Raw genomic sequence first — 13,941 nt, 5'->3', positions numbered from 1 at the left:
ATCTGTTTGATGTTTTGTGTATCTTTTTAAATCTGTGCATTGAATTTATGTCATCCCAGATCCCGGAAAAAAGTACTAAAATTATGGTTATCAGAAATTTAAATCTGTAAAGAAGAAAAATTAAAATTGGATTTTCAATGAGCTCAAGATATATAAAAAAAAAAAAAGAATTATCTATGTTTTTTTATTATTTCGTATGCAGACGAGCATACGGTCTGATGAGTGGTCATTCTCGCTCATAGACAAGTCAGGGATGCCAAGGGCACATCCGTTGCATACTATATGAACTGCTTTCGTGTGCTTTCGCTTACCGTCACTTAGGACTTCGCAAATGAAGATCTTTGTCATCCAAGATAGATTAGCCGACATTCAACTTGGTAATGATCATCCCTAGCTATGAACATGGTGTCGCTTACCGTAATGTATTAACACTTTGAAGTTGGGTACAATAAGTGGTAGATGTGTTATGCATCGACACACGCAATAAAATTATAACGGATTATTCCGTTACTCCTCAGATTGGGTGGAGTGGTGTTCTATGCAGGCAAGAGCTGGATGAGAGAATCCGAGGATCGTGCTCAATGGCGTGCAATTTGAGAGCCTTATGTCCAGCAGTGGACTATAGGTTGATGATGATGATGATTCCGTTACTTATTGACATTTTAGTAACTTAATATTTTGTGAATCTTCAAACTGAAGCGAAGTCAGGCGGAAAGGTCCGCGCGTTCCTTCGGGAGCGTAGACCCCGCGCGTCAGCCAAGACTTGTATTACATTACATCCAAAGAAAGTAGCATATGATTTGTTGGACGAAATTTATTTTTGTATTATCGTGTAAGAAATTGTTAGCACTACTAGACATCTTCTGGAACTGTTAATAAGCATTGATTTTTTTTTTTTAAATACAGTTTTAATAAATATCTACCCCGACAGTCGATGTCTGATTCCAATTAAAGATAGTTTTGTGCATTTCTTAATTTCAAAATAACCTATTACTCGTAAGAACGTTTAAATAAAATCGGCCATTTCATTTCAGGTGCTCTTGTGTGAAGCGTTTACCACCATCTCATTTTACTAACGGACACAATTTCATTTTATTAATATAGATAAACAGTCCGCAAAAGGTTCACGAACATTATGCAACGCTATTACTCATAATAATAATATTATCCGAGTGCAACTAAGAAGTCAGATCGAGGCATGAATGAGTCAGTGTGGCACTTATTTGGTCAGTCGAGTTTCAAGTTACCTTACTGAAGCTGTACTAGCTCCGGCTCAGCATTTTATATTACGTTTTTACGAATTTATTCGTGGTTTAATTACGTTATTTTGCTTGATCTTCGCAATGTTTTTTTTTTTTATTGCTTATATGGGTGGACGAGCTCACAGCCCACCTGATGTTAAGTGGTTACGAGAGCCCATAGATATCTACAACGTAAATGCGCCACCCTTGAGATATAAGTTCTAAGGTCTCAAGTATAGTTACAACGGCTGCCCCATCCTTCAAACCGAAACGCATTATTGCTTCACGGCAGAAATAGGCGGGGCGGTGGTACCTACCCGCGCGGACTCACAAGAGTTCTTACCACCAGTAAAAACTAAATTAATTAATAATGAAATTACCGCGATTCGTAATCAGTCACAGTCAATTACGTATCCATTACGTCCTGACCTACTATTATTGAGATATGCCCATAGGGTTTTTAGACATTTGAACTCGAACGTAAATTCTTACCCATGATTAATAGTTACAAAGATAATATGCAAAATTGTTCGTAATTGTGTTGCCCTTAAATTTTCCTTCAACTCCTCAAATTATGTCAAATTTTTTTTCTACTTATGCTGATAGCCTTAGGAGACTATATCAGCTTCGCCCTAATGTGTTGGTGAGCTCACGGGGCTTAAACCGCAGTGGTGCTAATACTGGCCCTGGCAAGAGCAGTGCTTCGCAGAATCTACCACCGGATCGGAAACGCGACCCACTGAGAAGATCCGACGAGAAACTCAGTGGGCTGTGTCTGTGGGTTCGTCGCAAGCGACACGGGTTCGACGAGCGAATTAAGCGCACAGTAACCGGTTTTTGTCTACATTTTCTAATAAACAATTTTGATTATTATATGTCGGTTTTTTGAGTCTGTTTATAGCCAATATATTATGTACGAAATTATAGTGTGCATTATAATCTTTTCGAAAAAACCGAAGATCGGTCAATCAGCGTGGATTAATGATAAACATGTGGTAATTTTGAATTTACCTGATAGTTTTTGGTCACGACCCTCAGCAATGAGGAAACGACAAAGAAGAAGAAGAAGAAGAAGAAGATAGTTTTTGCGTAGCGCGCAATGTAGACACAATCACGAATTACAATGCCCACGGGCGGCGCGATCTATTGTGTCCAACTCATTTCGCTTGAGATTATAAGTTCACATATTAGGAACTTACTGAAATACATCCGCATACATTCTCGAACTCCCGATTTGTATTAATATAATTGTAAATAGACATGCTTCAACAAAAACCGACTTCAAATAGAAAAAAAAAAGATATTCCAAAACAAATTAATCTACATACACTAAAAACAAGAATCATCATAATCGGTTGGGGTGATATTAAGTTATTCATCTATTTGTCTCGCAAGTACTTAATGAAAATTTAAGACTTATATGGTTTTCTCATGGATACCATTATCAGAACTGGACTAAATTGAAATGGGACTACACGGGAAGCGTCAGCTTTCTAATAAAAAACTAATCATCAAAATCGATTCACCCAGTCAAAAGTTATGAGGTAACAAACATTAAAAAAAAACATACAGTCGAATTGAGAACCTCCTCCTTTTTTGAAGTCGGTTAAAGAGTACAATGAATCTTTGATTGAATGTATGTTAAAATTGTACTCCACACATCAACAATACTGAAATGCTCTCTGATCAGTTTTCAAACAAACAAAAGTTTATATTAGAAGATCTTGATGTTTTGCATATAATTTTCGACAAATTATTACAAATTTAAGTGAAATTATATTTTGACCTTCAAAAGCCAGTTTAATATAGCTTGATTCTCAATAGGTTTGTAAGAATGGACCATCATTAAAATATATCGTTAGCGAACGTTGCATTTGCATCCCACAGTGCTTTTAATCAATTGTCATTTAAAGTTGTTGTTTAAGTGGTTACTGGAGCCCATAGACATCTACGACGTTAATGCGCCACTCACCTCGAGATATAAGTTCTAAGGTCCTCAGTGATCCACCCAGAAACGCATTACTGCTTCCCGGCAGAAATGGGCGGGGTGGTGGTACCTCTACGCGTACAGACTCACAAGAGGTCCTACCACCAGTAAAGTTTAGTTTGTGTTTAATAAATGTCCTTGTATTTAGCGGATAAATAACATGACGACTATAATAAATGTCGTGGAAGACGTATGTATGTACGTAATTTGAACAGAATTCGGTACTTGGGGATGGTTACTTGTAATTTTCTTATTATTGACAACTTCGTGACTGCACGGCACTGAGACGATCACACCGATACAACAACCGAACAATGTTTCGTAAAACTACACTAGGTACTTACTTATACGATGTAAAAAGAAACTTATTAATTAGAATTTAAGAACGAATTACCTAAAGCAAATTAGGATCATACTTTCTGATATATTTAATTTGACTAGAGGTCCCGCAGTAGTCGAAATTCGACTATAATTAATTGGAATTGTAAGTTTGTACACTATTATGATTGTATTTTATACTTCTATAATCACAAATTTCGCCAAGACTACACTATAAAAAATATGAACAAAAACAAACAATATTTAATCTCAATTTGACAACAGACGTCAAGAACAAAAGTTTGACAACAAATAGTATGCATGCGTGTGTGCGTCAAATACATGGTATGTAGTGTGTGTAATGTTTTCTTTATTGATTTAATGTATATTTTATGCATTATTTAAAAAAAATATTAGCATTGTGCACTTCTTCTCTATATTCTCTATAAGTGTGGAAAATTTCATACTCTTCCGTCCGCGCATTTTTCGTAAAAAGGGATACAAAGTTTTTGCTTCACGTATTAATATATAGATACGTTTTCAAGTGACAAAAGCAAACAAGTATTAGACATTGTTTTAGAGATTGTGTCTTCTTTAAGGTGAACTTTATGGGAATTGTAAGAACAAATTAAAAAGTAATTTAATAAGTAACTGGGAACAAATCATCTGACCACTTTTTTAATTTTTTTATTGCTTAGATGGGTGGACGAGCTCACAGCCCACCCGGTGTTAAGTGGTTACTGGAGCCCATAGACATCTACAACGTAAATGCGCCACCCACCTTGAAATATAAGTTCTAGGGTCTCAGTATAGTTACAACGGCTACCCCACCCTTCAAACCGAAACGCATTACTGCTTCACGGCAGAAATAGGCGGGCTGGTGTTACCTACCCGTACAGACTCACTAGAGGTCCTACCACCAGTAGGATTCCCTATATTATGGGTACCAAAGACCGGTAAACATACTCATGTTTAAACATATACATATACAGACAATAAGCACACAGATAAAAAAGAAACAGACCTGCTCATCACACAATGTTTGCCCGATATGGGAATCGAACCTACGACCCTCGGCGCAATAGTCAAGGCCGCTAACTATTTAACTGCTAGGTCATAATTATTGAGATTATGTTGATAAACAAGACTTCTTTGAACTATACGTTTTATTTTTAGTAACAAGTTGACACATGCTTACACACCGCATAAAAGATGGCAAGAAGGAAGGATGTACAAAGATGGCGCCATCTGGCGTTACACTCTAAATAAGAGCAGAGCATACAGCCTAAAATCAATGAAATTTTATCCAATAATAATTACATCTTTTGAACGAGTATGTAATCGTATGAGGCGTAATCGAATACATAATATTAGCGGTTATGAAAGCACGGGTACAGTGCCATATTAATAATAATAATAACAATCTATCTTCTATCTATATATTTTATAAAAATGAATTGTTGTTCTTTAGTCTCGCTAAAACTCGAGAACGGCTGGACCGATTTGGCTAATTTTGGTCTTGAATTATTTGTGCAAGTCCAAAGAAGGTTTAAAGGGTAGATAAATCGTAAAGGTAGATAATCCACAGTGCGTTTCCAGAGATCATTTTTGCCACGTACCATCCGGCTTTGGAATGAGCTCCCCTCCACGGTGTTTCCCGAGCGCTATAACATGTCCTTCTTCAAACGAGGCTTGTAGAGAGCATTTAACTGTAGGCAGCGGCTTGGCTCTGCCCCTGGCATTGCTGACGTCCATGAGCGACGGTAAACACTTACCATCAGGTGGGTCGTATGCTCGTCTGCCTGCTTGGGCAATAAAAAAATATATATGTATATTATATAAGAAAATGCTCAGAATTATATAAAAATATCATTTTTTTTCCCTTTGATGTGTTCCCCGTCGGACGGATTCCTTATGTTTGTTTTAAGTTTATTTTATATAAAAGTTTAGGGTCTTTTATTTATCGATTGAGGCACTACGAAGTTTGCCGGGTCAGCTAGTAATGATATAAAGAGGAGTTCGAGCCAACGCTGTTGGTTATCTATTAGGTATAGTAATTTTCTCGTCTACTACAGTTAATGAGACAATTACTGTCATCGATGTCAATTCAAACAGCGGCACGGCGACGTTTCTGAGATCTTCCTGCCTATGTAATCATTTGACATGTAAACGCTTTCTTAGTGTTGAAGTCGTGTACGAGGAGTTTAAAAATAGTGGCTTCTAGAATGTTCAGTTTTTCCTTATATAGCGCGGTTAAAAATGTCGACAGTGAATTGGCTACGAATCGATGAGTGGTTTGTTTATTTGTGATTTTAGAGAAAATAGATTTCTAACCATTGTGAGATTCTCACTGAGTATTATCATTAAGAGTATCTATTGATATTTATAGTTTAGAAATACATGGGCATCGAAAAGTTATGCTTTGAGTACGTATAATGGCAAATGTGTGCGGTCCCCACAAACCTCGTGAATTTGTTAAGATCCGCTATAAAAAGGAGTGGAATTTCGTTCCCAATACTTATAATAACATTGTATTTAAGGGTGAGACCGATATATTAGTATTCACTAAGATATTCGTAATACAACTTGTATTCGTGTATCGGTAATCCGTCGAATTCTGATATGCTATTATTCCGTATTCACTTTATTCATAATATTAGCCAACTCACATCGGTCGGGTTGTATCAGAATCTATCACTCTAAGCGACGGTATGAATACCGTATTAAGTTTAACTCGTTTACCCGTTTTATCTAAGTATATTAAGATATCAGGATATTCACGTATTAGTTAAGGTATTATAATATTACATCATGAATATATTAATATTACCTAATATTGACAAATATCGGTATTAACCCATCTTTAATTGTATTGATCTACATACACACAACTGTTTTAATATTGACGTTCACAGCTTTAATTGTCGGCCAAGATATCGAATTAGGCACGCTCGTATATTAGCACTTTTGTTTTAACCGGTTTATTTGTCTAACGCTTATGTATAACTAGTAGGATGAGCGAAAGAGATACACATACGTAAGGAATTAATAGAATAGAAACGTTTTCAATAGTAATGCTTATTGTACATTGTGCTGTCATGATAAATATTGTGATGCCGCATCTTAAGTTTCCATTTAAGGTTTAGAAACGCACGCTCGAAATTATTTAGCTAAATGGAGACTAGTGCTTTTGATTTATTCCAACATAATAAAGGTCTCACAGCGACACTTCTTAAGGCAGGCTCTTCTTGAATTTTTTTGATCAGACTGGTACATGATATCGTGTTTAATATTACGTTACAGTTTAGCATAGTCTCTAATTTTCGAACTGTAGTTACCGAGCATTATCTTAAGTGTGCCGAGTGCCATTCACGTTATGATGTCGTTTATGGCTTACGACCAAGTGTACAGATTTTAACGCCTTATTATTAAACTCTTGTGTAATAATACAATTGAATAATTTTAGTGATGGATACACCATAGGCACGTGTCTGACTATTTTTTGTGTTTCCATTACAATAAAGAAGTATACTTTTCATGAATATCAGGTGAATACATCGTGTTTAGCATGCATCGCGGTTCTTAATAATATATAGGAGTCACGATTTTGCTTTGTTCAATATTCAGGGTCAGCCCACAATAGGTGTTAACTTGGACACGACTCATTTATCTTCGCAAGTCCACCGCTAATTTTATGCCTTTATTTTGTTTATTTTGAAGATTTCGCTATGTTCACAGCTGCTTTTGTAAGTATAAGTTCGAGAACTAATATAAATAATAGGCAGAAGAACTCATTAGATGCACATTGATTCGAAGATGTCAAAACGATAATTGGGAGTATCTAAAAATATTAGAAAAGCCGGCATAAATGTTTTTGTAGAGAGTTTCTCGCCGGATCTTCTCAGTGGGTCGCGTTTCCGATCCGGTGGTAGATTCTGCGAAGCACTGCTCTTGCTAAGGTCAGTGTTAGCAACACTCCGGTTTGAGCCCCGTGAGCTCACCTACACACGTTAGAGTGAAGCTGAAATATCCTCTCAAGGCTCTATCAGCATAGGTAGGAAAAAAAATTGTAGAGATAGTCACTCTAGCAACTCTCGCGATGATCAAGATTATTAGCTACTTAGTCTGACGTGATATGTGTTACTCATAGCAACGAAGAATTGTTGCACTGTAGAAATATAAAGATAATATAAAAAAAAAGTATATTGCTAATTTCAAGATTCAATCTTTAAATTCTATAAGAAAACTTTTATTTTCACGTCTTGGACAGAAACTAACCAATATAGTTCAATATTGAAAATCGAGGATGTTTTGATGGAATCATGAAAATGATTGAACGATTTGAACAATTAAATCGAAAGGCCATGTAAAAAGAGATACACAGTGTTAATATAGAGTTTACTTTAGTTTTCCCGAGCGTAGAGCTTATTGAATAAAAATAAAATATTTCATGACTTGTATTTATACCTAGTCAGGTCATAAATTCTGTCACATGTTTAATGTAAAATAATTGAAACAAGTTTATTCATTATGTAACCATTCATATACCAAAATGAACTTAACAAAACATAGATTCTTATGACACTAAAGTTTATTCAAAATGATCTCTGTGATTTTGAATACAGGCCTTCAATCTGCGCGGCCAGTCGTCTATCGCAGCACGAACGAGGTCCATGTCAATATCGGCGGCTGCCTTAATCAAGAATGTCTTGAGTGACTCCAAATTGGGATGAGGCTTTGAGCACGCCTTTTCCTCCAAGTGTTGCATATCTTGTAATCTAACGGATTCAAATCTGGACTGGAGGAGGGCCAGTCTTCGTGCCGGATGAAGTCGATTTCACGCGCCGCCAGCCAGTCTTGTGTGCTCTTCGCTCTATGCGCTGGCGCCGAATCTTGTTGGAATACCCAGTGCCTGTTATTGAACATGGTATGAGAAACAGGTTCCACAAGGTTCGTCAGGACTGTATTTTGATACACAACTGCATTCGTTTTTACACCTTTCTCACAAAAATGTACCTCTGTTAAGCCCCAATAAGAAACTCCCAACCATACCATGAGCGAGGATGGAAAATGACCTCGTTGGACACGCGGAATACGGTTGCTCGCTTCTTCACTACTGTGTGCGTACACCTTATCATTTTGTTTATTGTAGCTCTCTTCTACGGTAAAATTTTTTTCATCCGAAAAAAGAATTTCCCGATATTTTTTTCCCGCGTACCGCTTCAACAAAGCGCGGCATCTCTTCAGTCTCAGGTCCATTAGACGAGCATTCAAACGATGTCCTGTTTTTCTTCGATATGCCCGAAGACCTAAGTCTTCATTTAACACCCTTTTCACCGTGGTTCTGCTTAACCCCATCTGAAGGGCCAACAGTTTCTGCTTACGTTTGGGATTTCTTTGAATTCGCGCCTTCACAGCTTTTATCACTGCTGGAGTCCTAAAAGACCGAGGGCGACCACTTCTTGACCTGTCATCTACACTAGAGTCTTCATTGTATCGTTTGATGGTACGATAGACGAATCTTTTGGTTATATTCAAATTTTTCAGTATGTTAAAAATTTGAATTGGCGCGTAACCGCAACGATGCAACGCAATAACTGCAACACGGTCTTCTTTAAGCGTCCACTCCATATTTAAAAATGAGTAAAATTCTAAAAGTATACATTTTTATTTTCATTAACAATTCGAAATTAGAATTTAATAAACTTTTTTGTGGCCAGCATTCTAAAAGAAAAGTTTTTACTGTGTGACAATACTTATGACCTGACTAGTTATTATATTAATTTTTGTAAACTTTCAATAAATATTGTTTGCAAAGAATTTAGATTTCCACAACATTAAAATATCAACGAAAATAATCTTAAACGTCTGTGACAACGAAAACAGTACTCGCAACGTCACAAATAATAAAGGCTAACTATTTTAGGTCAAACTATTAAAGTATTCTAGTTGTAATAAAGACGTCCTTAGTTTTAGTCCTTAACGCAAGTAAATAAAGTACAACAAACACAAAAGAGTTTTGGAGACAGATTAGTACACGCTGTTTTAGCTTCTGTAACACTTAACGCTGTCCTGAACCAAGGTGGAACTCATTATTATATTGTAGCGAAATTTTCAAGGAATTTCGCGTAATTGATCAGAAACCGACAGTCCCGAGCAAAGTTCAGTGGCAGTTCTTTCTGCCCTTTGCAATGGGAAACTTTATTAGAAGATATTCATAAATGCTCACTACCGAAACTAATTTAAACCATTAGGCATACCTATATTGTGTTTATACAATATATGGTGGTGGTTACTGGTGGTAGGACCTTTTGTGAGTCCGCACGGGTAGGTACCACCACCCCACCTATTTCTGCCGTGAAGCAGTAATGCGTTTCGGTTTGAAGGGTGGGGTAGCTGTTGTAACTATACTGAGACCTTAGAACTTATATCTCAAGGTGGGTGGCGCATTTACGTCGTAGATGTCTATGGGCTCCAGTAACCACTTAACACCAGGTGGGCTGTGAGCTCGTCCACTCGTCTAAGCAATAAAAAAAAAATCCTTTTTTATTTATTTATTAAAGCCATACAATATAACCAATTTAAATTTAAATAATTACCTAGATCAATAATTAATAAGCGTTATACACTTAACTGTACTTCTGAAAGTCTTAATAGTTGAATCGAATTTTACTTACCCCGCTTTTCAGGGATGTCACCATCGTCCCTTAACACCAAAAAAGATACTAAAGATTGATTGTTATTGTTGGATTTGTAGTCTGCGTTGTCGGTTCAAGTCGTACAACTCTTACTTTAGCATTAAAAGTTGCGTGTAATGGCTCAACTATTCTATATGATTTCATATCAACAATTGTTCTGTTATTAAATCTTTATATATTATATATCTTCTGTGCGTGTTTGTCACTGAACTCCTCCTAAACGGCTGGAACGATTTCAATGATTTTTTTGTATGCATTTGGGTGGCGCCCTGGATGGTTTAGATTCACAAATTAGTCCGGCAGATGGCGCTGCAATCGGTAAATAGGCTATTTATCTTTCCTAGAAATAATTTATATAGCAAAACAACGTTTGCCGGGTCAGCTAGTATAGTATATAAATATACCACCGGATTCGAATCGCGATCCACTGAGAAGATCCGGTGAGAAAATCAGTGGGTTGATTGTGTCTATAGGATAAGTTGCACGTCGAAGGCGAAGCATTTGAATATTTCGACGAGAACGGTAGCCGTGCTTGGAATGCCTAAAAGTACCGCCAGTGAATCGAGATGATCCAAACACATGTCTAGACATGTCTAGGACGAGGCCGACTGTTGGTTACTAGATTTAAGTATGTGCGAGTTAGCCAATTGTAAACTATGAAAATGCACGTGTGTAATTTTGCGAGCAACACAGTAGTACTCTTTGAAGACTATCAGTTTAAAAGTAAGCGGTGCTGGAAAAAACAGCTTATAAATGCTTAATTTACTTTTTTCATTGCCCTTGTTGAGAGACGAGCTTTTTTTTATAGATGGGTAGATGCTGCCACCCACCTTGAGATACGAGTTCTAAGGTCTCAGTATAGTTACAACGGCTGCCCCACCCTTCAAACCGAAACGCATTACTGCTTCACTGCCGAAATAGGCAAGGTGGTGGTACCTCCCCTAGCAGACTCACAAAGAGGTCCTACCACCAGTAACAAGGATACCACCTAATGGTGAGTAGTTACCGTAGCTCATGTATGTCAACATTTCAAAGGGCACAGCCAAGCCGTTACCTACCTATTTAAGGGTATCTGATAGCTGTGCCATGTCTTAGCAATTTAGCACCCACAATTTTAATAGATTTTCTTTGCCGCTAATTTTCGTGCCTTCTGGTTACAAAACAATCATATCGATGCAGTCGCAACATCTAGCAACGTGGTTGGGGGTGCCCATAAGATACGGTAAATATATATCCATAACAGAGTAGGCTGCGAAAACCAAGCGATAAAAATATACTCCTTCTCAGTCGTATACTCGTGGCGGAGTGGTCGTGGTTATGTTTTTTTTTTTTTATTGCTTAGATGGGTGGACGAGCTCCCAGCCCACCTGGTGTTAAGTGGTTAATGGAGCCCATAGACATCGACAACGTAAATGCGCCACCCACCTTGAGATATAAGTTCTAAGATCTCAGTATAGTTACAACGGCTGCCCTACCCTTCAAACTGAAACACATTACTGGTTCACGGCAGAAATAGGTAGGGCGGTGGTACCTACCCGCGCGGACTCACAAGAGGTCCTACCACCAGTGAAGTATGTATGTCTTGGTTGTGGCTTTTACGAAGTTTCTCCATCCTTCTCTATTTGTGGCATTACGTGTAATATTTATTAACGGGTTCCGTAAAAACATAGAAGACGTAATTCAATTCGGTTTATTTTAAACTTGTGAATGTTATCCGAGCCATACATCACGGCAGTCGGGTCCAGACATCGGCGTTCCGATGTTATATTTGGCACATACATCGTTGCGTCGTCGCATTCGTTCCAGATTTGGTGTTAATGGTCGGTTAACTTTAAATGGACGAGCCAAAGTCATTTGAGCTTCTAAACGTATCGTTTTTCGAATATGTACCTTCTACTTAATATTTTCTTGATTTATTATTTTTAACAAAATGTCTTTGTTGAATATTATTGTTTAATTAACGTTTCCTATTACAGTTATTTATTTATTTATTTATTTAATAAACACATTTAACTAGACAGTATGTAGTAGATATATTCAGAATGTATCGTAAGAGATAAAATTAATTAATGGCTTTTAAAATTCGGTAATTAAAAATGCTTATTCTTGTTTTTATTTCGTAAATTCTAAAGTATAGCTAACTAATGATGCAAACTCTTGTAGAATGATTTTTATGTTCTGTTTTTCTAAAATAATGTTTTATCATTATTAACAGTTGATACTTCTGAGATACTTTGAGATAGGTCGAAAACTGAATGGTTTTATACAACGCCTGTCCCACCCTCTTTAAGATAGGAACGCATGGCTGCTTCGCGGCAGAATAAGGCAGCATGGTGGTAACTATGCATGCGGTCTTATCTATACAGTGCTCTGAGGAATTGTTCGAGATGATACCGGCATCTCGTTTTTACCATCGCACCGCCCGCTACCGGAGTAGAGTTCATCCATACTACCTGGCGCCACTGCGGTCATCCACAGTGTGTTTCCAGAGGTCTTTTTTTGCCACATACCATCCGGCTATGGAATGAGCTCCCTCCCCTCCACGGTGTTTCCCGAGCGCTATGACATGTCCTTCTTCAAACGAGGCTTGTGGAGAGTATTAAGCGGTAGGCAGCGGCTTGGCTCTGTCCCTGGCATTGCTGAAGTCCATGGGCGACGGTAACTACTCACCATCAGGTAGGCCGTATGCTCGTCTGCCTACAAGGACAATAAAAAAAAATACATTATAAATAAAATTGGAGTGTTTGTTTGTAATGTTGAAATAACCGCTTTTTACTACATGCCTATGAATATGTATATGTTATATACACCAAAATAACATTTTTTAAATAACATTTACAATTTTTGTCTGTCTGTCTGTTTGTTCCGGGTAATCTCTGGAACGGTTCGACCGATTTTGACGAGACTTTCACTGATAGGTGGCTAATGATATAAGGAGTAACTTAGGCTACTTTTTTTAGACTAGCTTTGCCCCGCGGCGTCACCCGCGTTACGACAATAACCGCGGGTACGCGTCACGGGACTCAGCTATCAATAATAAAATTTAATGTTTCCGAGGCGAAGCGAGGGCGGATCGCTAGTAATACATACAACTAGTAAATACCGATTGACGATCGCAGTACATCCTGCTGCGGCTTCTCTAGTGAATTCCGTGGTCGCCTTCCCAACACCCACGGGACGAGATAAGGTAGGCTATTCTGGGAAAATACTACGCAGTCACATTATGTGCCATCAATGACAACAAAAGATGAACAAATGCTTTAAACAGAACAATTGTGTCGTTCGTTGTGACAACAATACAATAAAAATAGACTGTGTTCGCCTGGCACGCTTCACGCAATTTTCAATTTAATTAATCGTATCAAAGTAAATATCTCAGTTCTGCAATTGTCGATTTAATGGAATGATACATTTAAATGTTGATGTTTTAAAAAAAAAGATTAGAAATCTCGGAATTAAACGTGCCAAGTTAGATTGATTTTGCACATAAGCAGGAATACTACTGTAATCCTATTCCTATTTCAAACAACGTATATATAATTTTCAATCAATAATTTTTCAGCTTGTAATGGCTTGAATACATTTCAAATTATTGATTGTACAGATTTAGAACTAGCTTTGGGAATTGTTATGTTTGTGTTATTCTTTTCTTACCAAACACAATTTATAATTATGTAGTTTGTTTTGTTCAATGATT

The 13,941-nt window shown here is 37.3% G+C and overlaps 1 protein-coding gene across 5 annotated transcripts in view; it reads left to right on the top strand.

The window, feature by feature from the left end:
- LOC101745193 (unconventional myosin-XVIIIa) overlaps window positions 1-13,941 on the top strand; it is a 302,806-nt gene that overhangs the window by 118,195 nt on the left and 170,670 nt on the right. The window lies entirely within an intron of this gene.

The sequence above is a fragment of the Bombyx mori genome, chromosome 16, assembly GCF_030269925.1.
Source record: "Bombyx mori chromosome 16, ASM3026992v2".
NCBI lineage: Eukaryota > Metazoa > Arthropoda > Insecta > Lepidoptera > Bombycidae > Bombyx > Bombyx mori.
The sequence above is the reverse complement of the archived record's forward strand: the minus strand, read 5'-3'. Positions and strand labels throughout refer to the sequence as shown.